The following is a 16,446-nucleotide window of genomic DNA, read 5'->3' on the forward strand; positions in this document are numbered from 1 at the left end:
TCTTAATCTGTGTCCATAAAACTCATGATGCTGGACCAGAGAAGGATCCTTGCTCCATGTAACTATCTGTGGATCAGAATGAACATGACCACCCAGAACACAGATAGTCTTCATGTCCCACCCCTGTGATACTCAGACAAAATTATTCCTCTTTGTGAATGCTTTCACACTGCAAAGTATCTGAAAAGCTGAAAATTCAACCAAGCTGAGTGGTCTTGCTACATACAGCATGAAGCTGAAAGCTTGTGTAGCCGGTCATGGAGAGTGTCACAAAGGTAGTTCTGGAGAGGTAAAGCTGTAATACTTGGGTAGGGTTATATCTCATACCTGCTGCTTGTGGAAAAGGTTGCTTGGAGCGAATCATCCTCAGCTGCAACATCTTGCCATTGTCTTGAAGAGAACTCTGTGGCATTGTCTGGAACAGAGACATGAAGCAATGCCTCATGAAATCCTGTCAGCCCCTGGGTGTGCAGCACAGGACCAGTGAACACACTGCTGGATTTTGCTCCTAGGATCTGGCGTGGTGAAGTTAGATGACACAGCACACCTCTTGCAGCCAAAACTGTCTCTCACATCCTTTACAGCCCTGCAGCCACTCTGCATGCTAGTGGGACACTACTCAGTAACTTTGGGAAATAGCACTATTGGTATAATTTATAGCCTATCTTTTATAGGCTGATTTTGCAAGCTTTTGGCAGCCAGCTGCTACCACTTTTGCCAAAGCCTGCAAATAAATGAGACAAGAGGTATTACTTTTGCAACTATATGTGCTTCAAGCTACTGCAAGCACCTTATCTTTTCTCCAGTTCCCGATAATGTGCCAGTTATAAGAGACCTGAAGTCTAGAGCACATGGAGGACTGTGGGATTTCTCTTTGCAGTTTGGTGTCGCCTGGTAGCTGTCCAAGAGTGTATATCTTGAAGGATAAATTAGAGGCAAGACCAGGACATATGAAAGAAAAACTATATCCAAACAAAAGTGTCTGTACCATCCCAGAAAAAAAAAAGTGCGTGAATGAACATCACCTTGCAGATGCTGTCCCTCAGCAGTAAGTGAGGCCCTGATTTACATATGTACTTATTTTACTGCTACAAATGAAATATGACCCTTTCCAGTGTGGAAAACAACAGGAGATCACAATGGTCTTAGAAAATAGGTTGTAAACAAGAACACCTACTGGGCTCTGTCCTGCATGAATAAAAAAACTCAGAAACAAGGAGGTGCTACTTGTGGCTCCAATGCAGAGTCATGTACTAGGGTATGACACAATGTATTCTAAATTTACTGAATATTTCAAATGCCCCAGAAAAACCAAACCCCAGCTGATTTCACTTCCTAGAACAGTTTTCATGATACAGTTCCTAGAAAACAAAAATTATGAATTTAATATTCCTGTCCTACTCCTCATGCCTACACTGTGCCACATCCTTTATTCTCCCATGCAAAACACATGCTGATTTTGCAGAAGGCCTTATATTTTCTAAACCTAGCCCCTCAGTAGAAATGCATACTTTCAGCACTGAATCAGTGCTGTGACAATGGTGTCTGTCAAAGTGAAGCACCAAGCCAGCAGCATAAAACCTTCTCAACTTCAGATGACTGGAGTAGGAAGAGAAGTCATAGGTCTTTGTTATACCATGAAAGCTGGTCTGTCCTGCTCCTGGGGTCTTTGTTCTTCTGCATGTAGGACAAATGAACTGAAAAAATGGTCTCTTCATGTAGCCCATTCTTCAAGAATATGCCATCTGATTCCACTCAGCTATCCTTGTACTGAACACAATAACCTGGTTTTGGCTTCAGCATATCTTCCAGAAAGACGTCCAGTTCTAATTTGCAAATACAAATGAAAAATTATCTGCTTCCAAGGCTAGTTCCTTCCCAATGATGAATCACCCTCCCCGTTAAAAGTGTATATCTTACATCTCTTCTGAGTTTTAATTGAAATTCTTATGTGAATGTTACTTCTGGCTCCAGTAGGATTAAACTAATGAATCACCTTAGCTCTGATCCAGGGTGACAGCTCCTACACATAACGAGGAATTACATAACCTTATGAAATGCAGAAAGCTAAATGGACAAATGCTTCTTATATATCAAATGGTACATGAATCCCTGCATGCTGCACTGAGATATCAGCATTTTGGGGACAGACAAGAATCTATTAGAATATTTTTTTTAATCTAGTATAATGATCAAATATTCAGGAAGGCAAATGCTAGTAGAGTTCAAACCCAAACAGAGAATTTCCTGCAAGAGCTCAAAATCAGCAGACTATAGGAAAAGAGACCAAAACTGTATCACATTTATGTCTGAGCTTCTGATGCTGTGAGGACAGAATGATCTAATCAGATGTCTTTTTTTATCTCAGATAGTTTGAAAACTGTACTGGAAACTACCCAACCCTTTCACAGAATATTTGTCTTGAACACTGAGTTCATCTTCTTCATGTGCCTGCTCATCAGTTTGCTCTGCAAATATCATAGACAGTTTACCATTAACCTATAATAAACCCTCTAGACTGGTTTCTAGGTTAGTGGAGTTAAAAAATTGTCAAAAACATGTTTTTTGACTCAAAGCATTGACTCATAAGGGCTCTGCTTTCTTCCCTTTGAAGTCGCTTGTCTAGCTCAGCTTGAAGAAAATCAAGGTTCCTGTGGTTTCCAGGGGTGTGAATATAGAGAAGAGCTGAATGCCACAGAAAATAACCACATGCCTGCAATTGATGCCTTCAACGTCTCAAAACATTGAGCATGGATTTGTAATTAAAATCCTTCCTTACAATAAAGTCTTGTATTGCTTCAGCAAAGACACACCTTCCAATTTCTTAGTTTCAGGTTGATTTGAATGTTCTGAAATATTCTTGCATATTCATTTTGTTCAGTCAGGCACCACTCTTTTGGAACAGTTTACATTTAAGTGTCTGCTTAAGCCTCACTGAAACCAAATTGCATTAAAGCAATATTGTGGAAAACAGGGCTGCATTGCAGCCCAACTCTAAGCGGTGTTGTTAACAGAAAATACTTATATTAGTAAAGTGATAAGCTCAGGCACCTTCATTACTGAACCGCTTCAGTCCACATACTCAGAGCACAATGCAATCAGCTTTTTTCAGAAGGGCTTTACATGCAATGCCAGCAAGCAACACCAACTCTGTTTGGCCTCTCAGGACTGAGTTTTTCAGAAATGTGTGTGCATGCATTGTAATGACTTCCTAATTGGAAGTACCAGTGCAGATATGTCCCAGGAGCAATGTCTGATTAGATACTGTTACTCACAAGTAGCTGTGAATGAATTCCAGGTAATTTTATGGTCTAATTATGCACAAATTTGTTCCATTTCTGAGAACCAGATCTTCTAAAATAGTCCAACACTTCAGCCATGGCACACAATCATGGCAGTAACCAGGAGTGCATTTCTCCTAAACCAGGGCTAGATGCACTGAGGTCCCTCAGGTGCTGCTTCTCTTTGCAGGGACCATGGCATGAGCAGAAAATCTCTGCTGAGATTGTCAGATTCAGGGAGTATATCTGAGTCACTGAAAGAGCATAAAATTATTAAATTATGCTTCCAGTACAAAGACTGGGGAAGGGACCTATGGGACTGATTTGCAGCAGGACTGTTCCTGGTCTGCGGGAAAAGGCTTGTATCCCATCAACAAATACAAGTTACAAAGTGAGATTCAAGTCTAGGTGCTTTGGAAAACTACAGGTATGACAGCATTTTAGAGGTGCATGTAATAATGAGTCTAGGATGCAGTTTATGTACTGTCACAGAGCTTAGTCATGTATCTGTGCTAGGATTTTTCCCTTCACAACTCCAGGTGAAGGAGTTGTGAACCTCGTTACCATCTAATATAATGTTATTGTTGAAATATAGAGTGAGGGACTCTATATTTCATGTTGATGTGTGAAAATCTCCCAATGTATGGATGAAGTAAGAGCTATAAATAAAGCTTTCTTTAGTCCTTAAATTAGTTGGAAAATCGATTTAATGACAGGTTGACATAAAGGAAGGAGAATTTAACTATAAATGTTAAAAAGGTTGAACAAACAATCTGGAGAAACAAATCTACCCACCCTCTCATGGAAAGGGTAGTCATCCTATACAGAGATGCATGAGGTTTAACTACAGAAACTTTCATGATAAAGAGGACATCAGAGTACAGATGAAGGATAAAAGACCTCCATGCCATCCCCATCCAGCTGTGCCCACTCTGCATCAGAGATAAGGGGTGTCTATGGGGCTGTTTCAAACTCCAAACACTAAATATTAAACTCTTGAAGTTAGCGTAGGTGAATGACATTAAGAAAATTTCCAGTCATGACGAAAAATCTGAATAATAGATATTTTTATCCTGGGTTCCTACAAAACAGGGTTGGCATGCCTCATAGAAAGGACTTTAAACCAGAAGGAAATTAGGAGGGGAACTGGGAGTGATTTTGGTTCTCAGGAGTAACAAATGAGGTAAAACTTGGCAACAGCTGATGGAGCATGAGGAAGGAAACTCAAACTGATAGAAAGAACAGCCAAGCAGCTGATAGTGCTTCTAAGAGGCTTCTTCTCTCCCCCATGGATTGCTGAGCATGGCTGGTAAGAAACTGCTTCCCCATCATGCACTTACGCAGAAGGCCTGGCAAACAGACCGGGCGAGGTCAAACTATTGGAACAGAATGTGAAATCAGACACTAGAAGGAACAACAGCATGTGGTAAAATAGCAGCCACATTTAGAGCAGATGTATTGAGAAAAAGCAGTCTGCAGAAAGACAGAGATGAAGCTAAAGGCAGTGGGGTGCATCTCAGAGGAACTGAGCATAAAGTGTAAAGGTAGAAACAATGGCATGGGCACAACAGTATCTGTCTCAATCTCACTGGGGAAAAAAATTGAAAGAGGTTTTACTGGGCTGAGAAACCATGATATAATTTCATTTTGGGGTCTGGTTGTTGTATATACTCAGGCAATGCTATTAGGAGGAGAGTTTTACTAGTAATCATATCATTAATAGATATTTTTGTATCCTACAAAAAGGATGTAGAATAAGTGTGATGGGTAATAGAAGGGTAAATTACTTCTAGATGGGATGGGTGGCACATTTCTCCACCAAATAGCCGATAAAACCAAGAGACTGTGGGTTATTCTTATTAGTCTTGTAATTGCCAAAACCATTTTAGAAAATTTGATCATTAAAAATAAAATGGCAAAGAAGATGAATTTATAATAAGTGGCAGTACATATGAAAATATGTCTGCAAGTTCTTCACTGAAGACAGAGCATTATTGGAAATGAGGGAAACTAATTTAGCCATCTGATACTGAAAAGACTGATAGAGTGACTAACTGCAAATATTTCTGCTCTTTACTTAGATTTAACTGCTTCTTGGTGGAGAAGGGCATAAAAAGATGCTAGGGCTATGGTACAAAAAATGGAGAAATGGGTAAAATTCTGATCATTATTTGAGGATTCAATTTAAAGAGATGGAGAACAACGCTGTTAAGAGGACCAAAAGAATAGATAGTTTGTCTTGAAGGGAAAAAAGGAAAATAATTTGATTTGTGTATCCTTTTAGAGAGAAGAACAAGAAGTATATTAAACCTAGACAAGATGGAGGAAAGATCAATGTTTAAAAAATATATTAACAAATAAATAAATACATGAATAAATAAAAGCATTGGTTATATATATAAAAGATTAAGAAGGTCAAACCGTCAATGCAAATAACTGAACGTGCACACATTTAATAATTTAACATGGAAATAGAAAGGTCTCTTGCCTTTGGAAAAGGAAGTTATAGGACAAATGGGGTTTTGGTCAAAGCAGGGCCACAAAACCTTATGAAAGCTAAGACAGAGATAGGCCAGTTGTTACATTATGGCTGCAGCAAGAGAGGAGGGATCTCCCTGCTGCCTGCAATAACACTGTCAGAACTGCTGTGCTGCTTATGAAAAACAGGGCAAGCCGTGCATCTTCCTGTTGTCTCCTTAGTAAAACAAACAATACAGGAAATAACAACAGAGCAAACTGAAAACAACCTAAGTTCAAAGGAGCAATATTCAGCTTGCACTAATGTTCCAGTATTGGACTCCATGATAATGCTTTTGATGCAGTGCAGGATGCTGGCTGTTGTGCTGGAGCTGCTGATAATTGCATGGTATTGATTTTTATTTCAACATCTTTCTGAGCATCAGAGTTGGTTTCCCTCTTTGCTGAAGCACAGAGCTTGCCAAAGTGTGTGGGCTGAAGGAAGGGCTTGGACTGGATAAAATACCCCTTCTCACTGCTAGCAGTGTCTTCAATGATGAAGAAGTAAGAGTTCAGCCCTGCAGAAGGCATCCTGTGCTACTGCCCACAGTGCCAGTGACTGTTACTAATATCAAAGAACTTGGCTGCAAGGACCCCTGTAGCTTGAGGAATTTAACCTCAGAGTGTATCTAGATGAGCCTCCAACAACTGCCCTGCAGATGTAACCCAACTGGCCTTCTTGTTTGCTAGGTGGGATACTGATAACAACACCTCTGTACCTTCAAACTCTTGCTGGGAAGATGGGTGAATATTCGAGCAGCCAGCTGCTGCTGAGCTCTGCCACAGCTGCTCCCGCTGTTCTGAGGGAAGCTCAGGTTTAAGACAAATTGTCCCAAAAACAGAACAAAGAAACATGTTGAAATAACATCTAGTAAACAAGAAAAGTAATCTGAAAAAGCATAAAAAAACAGCTGTGCCAGAAACTAGAACTAGATAGTGAACAAAACAATGAAGGAATAGTCTATTGTCACCCACTCCTCTTTTGAGAGCCTTAAAAATAGTTTTCCCTCAAACAAGGGAAAATCCAGACAAAGTGTAGAGGAACTGAAGTAATGATTTATACTGTCCTCAGGGCTGCTAGACTGTACTTTCCTGTAGCCCTTCTCCTTGGATATCTATCCACAGCTATCAGCTCCATCTACATATGAAAGAGCACCTGGAAACTGGACTTTATTTCTTCTTTCCACTGTGATTTTCTTTCTGCATCCTTTTGGTTTGCCTTTTTGTTTTGCCATCTGTTTAAAAATAATCTGTGTCAGAGAACAAGGAGAGTGTCAGTACATGCTCACAGCAGCACCATAAATAGTCCATGGCTGAAGGAACTTGCCAGCTCCTGGAGTTATTGAAAGATAATTTGCTGTGCCTGGCCAACAGCAAATAAGGAGTGTATTCACTTCGTACCCTTCCCTGTCAGTTGTGGCATGTACAGCCCCAACTCAGCAGCAGAGCATAGCTGCTATTTTTTACTACTTCCAAACTACATTTAATTATTTAAATCTTCTCTAGTTATCAGATTAACTCATTTGTCTTAATGCTAGACTATCAGGGTGATTTGTGGGGAAGGAAACTTGGGGATACTTGTGCACTTCGTGAGCTAGCAGCTGATTATTGCATGCTCTCATTAAGTCTTTCTCTTTATACATTTTATATACATTTATAAAGCAGTCTTTCTGCTTTATACATTGCTTCTCTCTGACAACACCATAGAAAGTAGCTAGTTTTGCCTCACTAAAGCAGGACTATTTAGCATTCAAGCATTATGTTGCCACTTTGCATATTTATGGACTCAGCAGACAGACCCAGACAGTGGAAAATATTAGCAGTGCCTAGGAGAAGGATGCCTTAGGCTGGTCACAGCAAGATTAGGTCTGCTAAGAGGTGGGACTCCCAGTCTCCTTCATCGACAATTCTATAATACTGACACTGAAACTTCTACCTGCTTCACATTTCTCTGAGCTCCAGTTTTACCCAAATATGAGGTAAGAATGACAGAAAGCTGTTTTAGGTGAGTCGTCACTGTGTGCTACAGCCCTGATGTTCCACAGAAGAGCCCTGAAGTCCTCTGCAGCAACTAGCATGCCAAAATTATGTGGCTAACTATAACATCTGGCACCAGTGAATGACTAATGCTGCTTCCATGGCAGTGAAATACCAAGAGGTTATTGATCTGGATGATTACTTTTTTAAGCTCCAACAGTCCAAATCCAGATAAGTTTTGTTTTTAAGCTAAAACACTGGGCAGTTCGTGACAGCTGGAACAGTAAGTGGCTAGTGATCAATTATTTTGAAGGAAGAGGGTTAGTTCTCTCCTGTCACACATGAAAGCTATTTCAATATCAAAGAGTCTAATTTGGAGAGGCTATATTATCCCCCAAGCCCTTGAACACTGAGAATTTACTTCTCTATCTCATGTGAAGTTCTCCTCGCATTCTGTGAGCAATTTCTGTAACATGCTTCTTATGAGATTTTGAAACAAACTGCTCCCTTGTACCATGGAGATTCTTCTGGCTGCAAACACATAAAATGTCATTAATTCTACCGAGGAAAATGTTGTGGTGGTCACAGTGAGAGCATCAGTTACAGATAGGCGGGGGTGGGGGAGGGAAATAAGACATTCAAATGTTGTTATTTTTGTGGAAGTAGAGGATTTCAAATTAAGTTTTGTAATATTTGAAGGAAAATTTGTAAATATGTTGGGGTTTCTTTTCTTTTTATTAGGGTAGATCACGGTGCTATTCATATAGCTTAACTGCAGAGCAATCCTAAAGCCTCTTGCATTGGCTTTTGAAGAATTTTGGCAGTACAGCTCCTGCCACAGATCCTTTTCCCATTTTTACATAGAAAAAAGTAATTGGCCATATGCCTTGCAGTTTCTTCCACCCTGCTACTCTGATCATCAGAAAGACATCAAAGAAACTGCAAAGGACCATATTCGTTAGAACAACTCAGAGATTTGCAGTAGGAACTGAGTTCTTTGAAGCCTTGGAAGCAAGACCATATTGCTGCCCCATCCTTTAGTTTTGCATGAGGAACAGGGTACGAAGGTTCGGCCAGCATTTCCTCAGTTCAGAAAGAGCATTCAAGATCAAAGCTCTGTTCCCATCTACACTGTGCTAGAGGTCCTTGATCACTTTATGCAATATTTATAGACCATTTAAAAGCACTGATGGCACAGAGATTGCCTTGGAGAGTCTAAGCACCTACACTTGAAAACAGCAAGGGAAAATCAAAGTGTAGCAAGTGCCTCCTGAGCACATACAAGCTTGTTTTTCTACAAGATGCAAGTGGTAAGACTTGAAGACTTCACCAGAAGAATAAGTGGCATATTCTCAACACAAATTGTATACCAATCAAAAGGAGAAACACAACTTCTTTGTAATTCCACCTGAGTAGACATGACAGGCAAAGCTTCACTTCAGATGGTGAAATTCTGGCAACAAAAGAAACAACTGAAAATGGGGTCTAAGCAAGAGACACACCAGACCGTTTTATTATCCTACACACTCATCAGCCCTATCTAAAACTATGCATCTAATGCATGCCCAATTTTACTGCAATCATTCAAAACCTAAAGAACTTCTCATCCCACTTCCTCCAACAGATAAATTTATAAAGTACTTATATGTTTCACCCATAGCTCATTCTGAATGTTTTTTAATAGCTTTTACCTAATCCCACATAGGCTGGTACTTCAGTCCTCAATAAGCAATTCAGAGTGCTGGATGTTAAAACTGAAGAAACTCTCACCCAGATTCTGCTAGGCTTGTTGGCTTTCTGTTTTGTTTTGTTTTGTTTTGGCGCCCAGGGAAAAGCACACAAGGAAATCCAAAGAGTGAAACTGATCTTGGAGAATGTTAACTGTTTAGGAAATTATATATACTCAGACACACATAAAACATAGTATCTTTTTAAAACATAGGAATTGACAAAACAAGAAATAATTAACAAAAAACAAGCAACAACCTCTGCTCAGGGGGAAACCTGTTTCTTCGGATTAATATTATAATGCTTGAAGTAAGAGTTGAGCACCAGACAAGTTAGAAGCACCTGCAGGTTCAAGAGAAGACAACCACTGCTCCAGTGGCTTAAAGGCATTGTCTTTGTGCCACAAAGATCCATGAGCAAAACACAATCCAAAACCATTTGTGAGATCAAGTGTTTTCAAAAGAGAAAGAAACATCTTTAAAGCCCCAAAGTGGTTTCTTTCAGTAAAGTTACTACACTCATCTCTTCAGCTTGAAGTGTGGTTACCTGAATATAAATAATAAGAGCTGAGAAAACAGAGGTCAAATGTTGACCTTCCTGCTTCAGTCTTTCCTGCTAAACTTTGTCTGGCTGCAGCAGGACTTCAGAGCTGTGAGTATTACATGATTGTGCACTTGGTGCTTTGGGTTACAGAGTGAGTAAAGTAGAAAAAGGCAACTTAGACCAGAAGTTCACTTTTGCTGTGAAAATCTCACATTTCTATGTTCTTTTAAGCTTGATAGCAGCAGCAGGCTTGCAAAAAAAAAAAAAAAAGAGCCAAGTCCAAGTGTTGTATGGTATTTAAATAGCAGATCTAATATAATTATGTGTAAGTTGGAACAATTATCTGAAAATCACACAGTAAAAAAGAAGGCAAAGCACTCAGCCATCACAAATTAAAATGCCAGAAGGGACCTAAGCCTCCATTATAGACTGATGACCAACTAGATTATATTGCCAGAGCACACGCAATATCATCATTGACAGTCTCATTCCAGCTTACCTCTGTGGAAACATGAGAAATTCTTCTCTCAGTCCATACCCAGAAAGTAGATTAAAGGAGTGTGAAAATGAAAAGCTTCATTGGGATCTCCTGGACCATATATACTGTGCCAGAATTTGATTAAAGAGGTTAGACCGACCTCATACCTCTCTGGTTGTCTCAGCAGCCACTCTAATAATAAATGTAATGGATCGATGGAGAGTGTGCAAATAAGGACAGACACTGACCCTTTAACTCTGGTAAGCCACTTTTCTCACATGTTTTCCTGGGGTGACTTTATGATACTGGTATCCCCAAACACCTAGTTTAAGTTATATATTAAGTTCTGTACTTTTAAGATTAGCTTTGAGAGCTAGGGAAATTGAAACTGCTGGAGGCTGATGGGAGTTTTTTCTCCTAGCTAATAATTGGCCATTTCTGAGAATTGACAGTAGTTTTGGCCATTGAAAAGTGAGATCAACCTGTGAACACCACCTTAAGATGTAAGCCCAGGAATTTCTAGCTCTTTGGTTTCCAGCTTCTGAAAAGGTAACAAGGCTCTGTCTTGGCCTCCTCCCCTCCCACCAGGCCGGACAAGGCCGCAGAGGGTGGGGGGGAGAGAGACGGAGCCGGCCGGCCTGGCTTGGTTTGTAGTTTCTGCCAGTGAACTAAAACCTGACACCATGAACATCTGCAGCTTTCCAAGACTTTAACTCTTTTACTACCCAGATCAGACTTGCAGATTAATTTTTTTTTCCCATAGAGAGGGGAAGAGAGAGAGAGATCAACATGTAAAGAAACACCATAAACTATCAGAGGGGGGAGAGAAATAAGGAGATGCTTTAATAAGCTGAAATATTTTTCTGTTAAAGCTATGGAGATGGACAGAAGTGTTCTGAAAAAACATTCATTTAATTCATGACAGAGTATATTGGGAGGAATGGAGTATTTCAAAGTGTGGATTTTGAGCAAATGGTGAAGCAGTTGTGATCAAATGAGATGCTGGAACAGAAGAAGAGAAGTAATAGTTGAAGGTTTTTGGCCTTTAAGAGGCAAAGAGAAAACTTCTGTTTCCAGAGAGGCTCACAAAAACAGATGAAGAGAACTTTTGCCTTTGAATAACTCATCTTTAAAAATGACATCCCTAGACTCATGACCCATAACACACCTCAGAGTGATGTGAAATGGGAGGAGAGAACTGATGGCAGAATTTCCGGGTAGAAACCTATGAAGAAAATAGTTTTCTTGTGAAAAACTCCATAAATTAGCAGAAGAAAACTTCTTTTTCTCTACAAAGACTGATGAAAGGACTATAGCAAGAATTGTGACTGTTTTAACCACCAAAGTTTTTTTGTCTCTATGTTGTCATGTAAGCAAGGAAATGGTTGGGTAGCTGGGGAAAAAAAGAGTTTCTGGAGGTTTTATTCTGGTTTCTTATTCTTGCAGTTTTTGTTAATAAACTTTCTTTGTTCCTTTTAAGTTTTAAGCCTTTTAAGTTTTAAGCCTGTTTTGCTCTTGTTCTAATTCATATGTCACAGCAAAAAATGAGTAAGTTTTCTAGTGATTTTTTCATTACTGCTTTAAAACCATGACACATGTGCACTCTTTTGAGTTGTGAGTGCAAACCAGTACAAGCTTGCTTAGCCCAGATGCAGGTGATGGTGAGGGTGGACTGCCACCGTGGAAGCAGAGGGGCTGGAAGAGGGAACCTTTGCTGGAGTGTATCTGCAGCAGGCAGGAGAATGAAGGAGGACGCACTAGCTAGAACTGGCTTTGTGACAGTGTGAGGCACCAAATCCAAGCTGGTTGGCTCTGCTGTGGCTCAGGGATCAGGTTAATAGAGCAGCACTGAAGTAAAACAGTTATCTGATTTTTCGGGCAGGAGCAACACTCTGCTGTGCTGTAGTTGTACACAGACCTTCACAATTTCTTGGTGTGTACCATGTGTACAACAGAGCTGTTTTTCTGCTCTGGTTCCTTCTGTGAACTGTGACCCAATCTTTTACTTTCAATATTGACACATGGGTGAAATAGGGTGGTTAGACCTACCAGGCTGCAGCACTACTGACGGGCGTGGTTGTGGCAGCTTCACCAACAAAACAAGTGGGTTAGTGCAAAATCATAAACTGAAATAGGGTAGCTTTAAATTTTATTTTGGGACAAAATGCTTTATTGTGTGCGTGAGACACTAGCACAGGATGTCCAGAAGAGCTGTATATTCCCCAACCCTGCAAATGTTCAAGGCCAGGCTGGATGGGTCTTTGAGCAACATGGTCGAGTGAAAGATGACCTTGCTCATTCTGAGGGAGGCAAAACTAGATGATCTTTGATCCCTTGCAACCCAAATGATTCTAGGACTCTGATTCACTACTCTAGGGAAAAGTGTAGACCATATTTCCCTTAAGAAAAGAGGGAAGAATTATTTTGCTTCTCCTCAGACAAATGGACTGCTTGTGTGCCTGGTCTTCAGCAGAGAGGGGCTGTAGAGCACCTTTCACAACCATCCTGGTTTCTGCTCCAGCTTCAGGGGTAATCGACCACTCCAAGAAAGCAGGGAAGATGCCCAAAGCAATGGCATGCAAAGGATGATGAGAACAGTTTAAAAAAGTCAGGTTCCCAAAGCGGAGTGGAGAGAAGGTACAGACCCAAGCCCTCCTTCTTGTGAGATGTTGCAGTTTTCACAGACCTTGGGTAAAAGGAGCACAGCATCACTTCCTAGAGACCATCAGGAGGGAGCTGCACCCTAGCTTGTGACCATGGAACATAGAGACTCTTCATACCCCCCCCCTTGCAGTTTCTCTGGGGAAACACTGTATGTTCAAACACCACTTCAAAAATCAAAATGTCATCTGCTTTGCCAAGGGCAGTGTATGTCTCTGCAAACTTCTTCAGTTTTTCCTCAGGGTAGATATATGGCTAGCTGTTTTGTATCATCAAACCAGTCATTAAACCTAGACCACACCACAGAAAATGGAAAAATAATGAAAGCTTTTCTTGTAAATATATGCATGATTATAAATAATGCTTGAGTTTTTTACATGGAGAATCTATTTTAGTTTCTGTCAAAAAAGGGTTCACCTGTTCACCTTAAGGACAGAAATGTGGAAGATGGTATTTTCAAGATGATAAGGGCATACATTTACAAGAAAAATTCTTGCAGATACATCAATATCAACACACAATAGTTGCACATTTCAGGCATACAAATCCATCACAGCTTTTTTATCTTTGGGTGAGGGTTCACTAATTAACTACGTCGGTATTAAAGCTGAGTGATTCAGATGGCTGAAAGAGGGAAGAGGCTGGAGTTGAGACTGAAGAACATTGCAAAAAAACAGGAGCATCTTTACCACACTCTCATCTTGATGTGTAAGGTTTAATCTGGACAACCTTTATAAAAATAAAAAAGAAATAGAAATTTTCCTGTCATGGCAATGGACTTGGTTTCACATCTTTACTTTGCAATTTGGATTTCAGTTTTCTAGCCATTAGCTGTCAAACAACAGAGAATGTCACTGTGATTTGTAGACTATTGTGGTTTTTTTTCACAGCAGCATTTTCCAAGGGAGTCAATTCTTCATAAAACACAACTATTCCTTTTTATGTGCTTCCAAAAATTATGAAATAATTTTTCATATACTTTTCATATATAATTTTCTGTCACTTCAGAAGCATCAGAATGTTCCAGCTCTGTGTCTCTTGAACAACAAAATTACCATGTTTGGTATGAAAACATAGAATACAGCAGTTTAATTAAGACAGTTCTGGAAAAATGAACAAATTTCAGAGAAAAGCATTCATCATTAAACGAAAGACAAATTGTTACATTTTGTCTTGGTAGTTTGTATATTTGGCAGGGGAAAACATGTCCTAGACAAATACAGGTTTTTTTCCAGCTGTTCCTAGAGTCAAGTTATATTTAAAAGTACAGGCAAAATGGATTTTAATCAGAATATTGAGCTAAACAAGTGTAACACAGAGCAGGAGAGAGAGTATGGTACCTCATTAGAAATGGCCCTCTTCCTTCTGTGTGTGCAAATCCAATACTAGGAAGTCTGGCACTCATTTGCTTTTCAACATAGATGAGGAAGCCAAGCTTATTATTCCCTTATTAGGAAGGGTTATTAGTATTATAATTCAAGCTGGTGAAATTCAGATATCTTATCCTGAAGGGAAGTTCAAAGCACTGGTACATGGTTTCATTCTACATCACAAATGGAAAAAAAAAACCTTCACTTTGACTGTTCTTAAATAATTTGCTTTATTTTTTTTCAGCTGCCTCTGAAATAAATGAGAACAGTAATAAAGTCAAACTGAAACATTGTAACTTTTATCTAACTAATATTTTGATGATTTTTTGCACATATTTTGACGATTTTTTGCACGTATTTTGACACAGCCATGGCCATGGTTCAATTTACTTTCTTTCTAACAGCATTTGCTGACAGAATGCTGTTACTTTTACAACTGCCCAGAAGCAATGATTAGAAATTACCTGATCTGTTAATAGTGAACGAACAGATGTATTTTTCCACCAGGGACACATGGCCAGGCCCTGGGATGCTTAAACATCACCTAGACTTAGAAGAAATATTGTATCAGAGGAATTATTATGTATAAGCACACAGCGGAGCAGACTTCTCCAGAAGGAATGCCTGTTCACACCTGCTCCAACAACAAACTCCATCCTTTACTACCTACTTTCTGCTCATTCACCTGTGAAAGAGGGACTAAAGAAAAGGAGGAAAACCATATTCAGTACTTCCCTGAAATGACCCTTTCCTTGTAGTTCTCCATGTTTCTTAGTGCCTCAGCAAAGGCTTTCAAATGCTCATATTCCAAAAAAGCACGTTTACTACCATGTACTCCTCCCTAGTCTGCAACTGATCTCCTTGGGTTTTTCCTCTCTTTGTTTGCTTGGGTATGGATGCATTACTTTCACACTTTAAGGCCCTCAGGGTACACAGCTATTACCCGTCACAGCCCATTTGCCACCTATCTTTGTGGCCATCAGCAGTCCTACCTAAATGACAAAGAAAACAATAATAGCAAAGTCAAACGAAAAGGAGACCCAGATATCCAGAAAATGAGTGGAATGTGGAAGAAGGAGAAAGGAAGCAGAGGCTGAGGGCAGAAGGCAGTGAGAAATTACCTTGTCCTGGCCTTTTAGGTGTGCTATTGGTCCCTTGGGATGAACTGGGGCGCATCCATTCAGCCAAGGCACAGAAGTAATAAGGACTGGATCTTTCACCAGGGGGACAAAGGGGCTTCAAACTTTCTACCTGGAGGCATGGGTTCCAAGTCACCCCCACCTCCAGTCCAGGCACTTAACAGTGGTGGGAGTGTGGGAAGCATAGGCTGCCTCAGTGGAGGGAAGGAGACATCACCCCAACCTATTTTTTTATATAATTATGCTAATGAGCAGCAGAAGTGGAGAAATAGATCTAGCACTCCACTGGGAGAGAACATATCTGTCCTAAACATCTTCTGTGTCACTAATTAACATGTTCTGAGTAGTAATAGGCTGGGACAATCACGGCTGGAAGCTGCACTGAGAACAGCTGCTCAGAAGTGACTATGACAAACATTAAAATGATGAAACCTGTGGAAAAACTGAGAATTATGGGGAAAAAAATATAATGAAACAATAATAGCCTGTATGTATCTAATGACTCTCAACCCAAAGGAGGCCACAAGATTTTGCAGCGTAACAAGGAAGCTAATTAAGAGAGGTCACTTTACCCAGCATTGAAGTGGAGCTGCCTCTTGTGTGAGTGTCTGGTTGGTAACAATCTTCAACAGCAGCAGTACTACAAAATTGCTTGGGTCTGGAAGTTCAGGTTAACACCAAAACCATCTAAAGTATCTGGTATGTAGGCTGTTCAGCCTGGTTTCAAGTTTGATCAGGAAGCTAGTTTGAGT

Source organism: Parus major, chromosome 1 (assembly GCF_001522545.3).
Source record: "Parus major isolate Abel chromosome 1, Parus_major1.1, whole genome shotgun sequence".
Classification (NCBI taxonomy): Eukaryota; Metazoa; Chordata; class Aves; order Passeriformes; family Paridae; genus Parus; species Parus major.